This window comes from Symphalangus syndactylus, chromosome 8 (genome assembly GCF_028878055.3).
Source record: "Symphalangus syndactylus isolate Jambi chromosome 8, NHGRI_mSymSyn1-v2.1_pri, whole genome shotgun sequence".
Lineage (NCBI taxonomy): Eukaryota > Metazoa > Chordata > Mammalia > Primates > Hylobatidae > Symphalangus > Symphalangus syndactylus.
The window spans coordinates 122,832,184-122,835,158 of record NC_072430.2 but is presented as its reverse complement, the minus strand read 5'-3'; the positions used below and the strand labels follow the sequence as shown (position 1 = coordinate 122,835,158).

At 43.3% G+C, this 2,975-nt stretch overlaps 1 pseudogene; it reads right to left on the bottom strand.

Annotated features, from left to right (window-relative positions):
• Positions 1-1,538: 1,538 nt before the first annotated feature.
• On the bottom strand, positions 1,539-2,693 carry LOC129488440 (high mobility group protein B1-like; annotated as a pseudogene).
• Between the last annotated feature and the right edge of the window lie 282 nt (positions 2,694-2,975).

Genomic DNA, 2,975 nt, shown 5'->3' with positions numbered 1-2,975 from the left:
AGAGACCATCCTGGCTAACACAGTGAAACCACATCTCTACTAAAAATACAAAAAATTAGCCGAGTGTGGTGGCACGCTCCTGTAGTCCCAGTTACTTGGGAGGCTGAGGCAGGAGAATCGCTTTAACCTGGGAGGTGGAGGTTGCAGGGAGCCTAGATCAGGCCATTGCACTCCAGCCTGGGTGACAGAGCGAAACTCCGTCTCAAAAAAAAAAAAAAAAAAAAAGAGATGCATCACTTTTATTAGTGGACAATTTCTCCTCATCTCTGCTGAAAAAATGTTGAGTTGAAGGAAAGTGAAATTATTAACTTGCCTGGGGTGTTCTCATGACTTGGTCCAGTTAAGTTAGGAGGAGCAAATGTGACAGTGGAGATTAAGAAGCTATTTTTAAAAAATTATTTATTTATTTATTTATTTATTTATTTTTGAGACAGGGTCTTGCCCTGTCACCCAGGCTGGAGTGCAGAGGTGCGTTCATAGCTCACTGCAGGCTTGATCTCTGAGGCTTAAGCAATCCTCCAGCCTTAGCCTGCCAAGTAGCTGGGACCACAGGTCCACACCACCATGCCTGATTAATTTTTTTGATTTTTAATACAGACAGGGTCTTGCCATGTTGCCCAGGCTGATCTCAAACTCCTGGGCTCAAGCAGTCCTCCTGCCTCAGCCTCCCAAAGTGTGGGATTATAGGTGTGAGCCACTGTGCCAGGCTGAAAGATACTCTATTTGGATAGGAGATGATGGCAGTTTACTCTGGGTGGAGTAGTGGAGATGGAGAAAAGTGGAGTTTTTGAGAATTATTTTAGTGAAAAAATCAAAAAGTTCTGGTGATGGTCAGGTGCTCCACTAGTTTTCTATGCTGAGTAACAAATTACCACAAACTTAGTGGCCCCAGATAACACCCATTTGTTATCTTACAGTTTCCATGGGTCAAGAGTCTAGGCACAACTTAACTGGGTCCTCTGCTCAGGGACTCACCAGACTTCAGACCAAGTATTGACATGGGCTGTAATTTCATCAGAGGCTCAACCAGGGAAAGGTCAATTTGCAAGCTTCCTCAGGTTGTTGGCAAATTCATCTCCTTGCAATTGTAGCACTGATGTCCCCATTTTCTTTCTGGCTCTCAGAGGCCACCTACAGTTCCCTAATAAACATGATAGCTTCTTTTTTTTTTTTTTTCTAATAGAAGAATTTTACTTACTTAGAACCATTCAGAATGTCAACAAAACAGCTGCAACTTTTTATTTTTTGCAATTACAAAGTGGTATTCAGTTAACAGAACAATTATTTTGTATAAGCTGCATCAGAGACAACTGAAGATGAAAAAAACTACCATCCCTGTATATAACTAACTTGTGCTGTGCACCAAGAAGAACCTGCTTTAAATTTCCATGCCAATTTACAACCCCCATACTGTACCAGGCAAGGTTAGTGGCTACTGAAAATACCACCAGGACAGGGCTATCTAAAGACACACTCGGTAGTGTGTTAGCTATACAAAAAAAAGACACTGTGCAGTTTAAAATCAAATCTTACACAGCCTTACATTTCAATGTTTTTCTTTAAAAGGAGTGAGTTGTGTGGAGGGGGGTTAAATGCTTTATAGACAAGAAAAAAAACTGCGCTAGGACCAACTTATTCATCATCATCTTCTTCATCTTCATCTTCTTCATCTCTCTCCTCCTCCTCCTCCTCCTTATCCTCTTCATCTTCCTCATCTTCCTCCTCTTCCTTCTTTTTCTTGCCTTTTCAGCCTTGTCAACTCCCTTTTTTTTTGCTGCATCAGACTTACCTTTAGCTCGATATGCAGCAATATCCTTTTCATATTTTTCCTTCAGCTTCGCAGCCTTCTTTTCATAAGGGTGCTTGTCATCTGCAGCAGTGTCATTCCACATCTCTCCCAGTTTCTTTCCAACATCACCAATGGACAGGCCAGGATGTTCTCCTTTGATTTTTGGGTGATACTCAGAACAGAACAGGAAAAAGGCTGAAGGAGGCCTCTTGGGTGCATTGGGATCCTTGAACTTCTTTTTTTTTTTTTTTTTTTTTTTTGAGATGAAGTCTCACTCTGTCGTCCAGGCTGGAGTGCAGTGGCACAATCTCTGCTCACTGCAACCTCTGCCACCCGGGTTCAAGCGGTTCTCCTGCCTCAGCCTCCTGAGTAGCTGGGATTACAGACACCTGCCACTGCGCCTGGCTAATTTTTATAGTTTTAATAGAAACGCGGTTTCACCATCTTGGCCAGGTAGTCTTGGATTCCTGACCTTGTGATCCACTTGTCTCAGCCTCCCAAAGTGCTGGGATTACAGGCGTGAGCCACCATGCCCGGCCTGAACTTCTTTTTGTCTCCTGTTTAGGAGAGATATAGATTTTCATTTCTCTTACATAATGGGCCTTGTCTGGCTTTGGCATATCTTCAAATTTTCCTTTCTCTTTAGCAGTCATGGTCTTCCACCTCTCTGGGCACTTCTGAGAAAACTCTGAGAAGTTGACTGAAGCATCTGGGTGCTGCTTCTTATGCTCCTCCCAACAACTTTGCACAAAAAATGCATATGATGACATTTTGCCTCACGGCTTCTTAGGATCTCCTTTGCCCATGTTTAGTTATTTTTCCTCAGTGAGGCACAGAGTCACCCAGTGCCCCTCTGGCTCTCACTTGCCCCAGCGCGGTCTCTATGGAGCTCAATGTACTGCAATGGCTGAAAGCCGGAGCCAGATGCAGCCTCCTCACTCTCTCTGCTCTGTAACATTACTCTTCGACAGCTTACTTCTTTAAAGCCAGCAAGGGAGTCTCTCTCGAGCCTGCTAAGATGGAGTATTATATAACATAATGTAATCACAGGAAGGAATGCCATCCAGTCACTATTGCCATATAACATATCCTAAACAAGATTCCAACATCTGTCACCTTGGATATCTTTTTTTTTTTTTTTGAGACAGGGTCTTGCTCTGTCACTCAGGCTGGAGTGCAGTGGCAT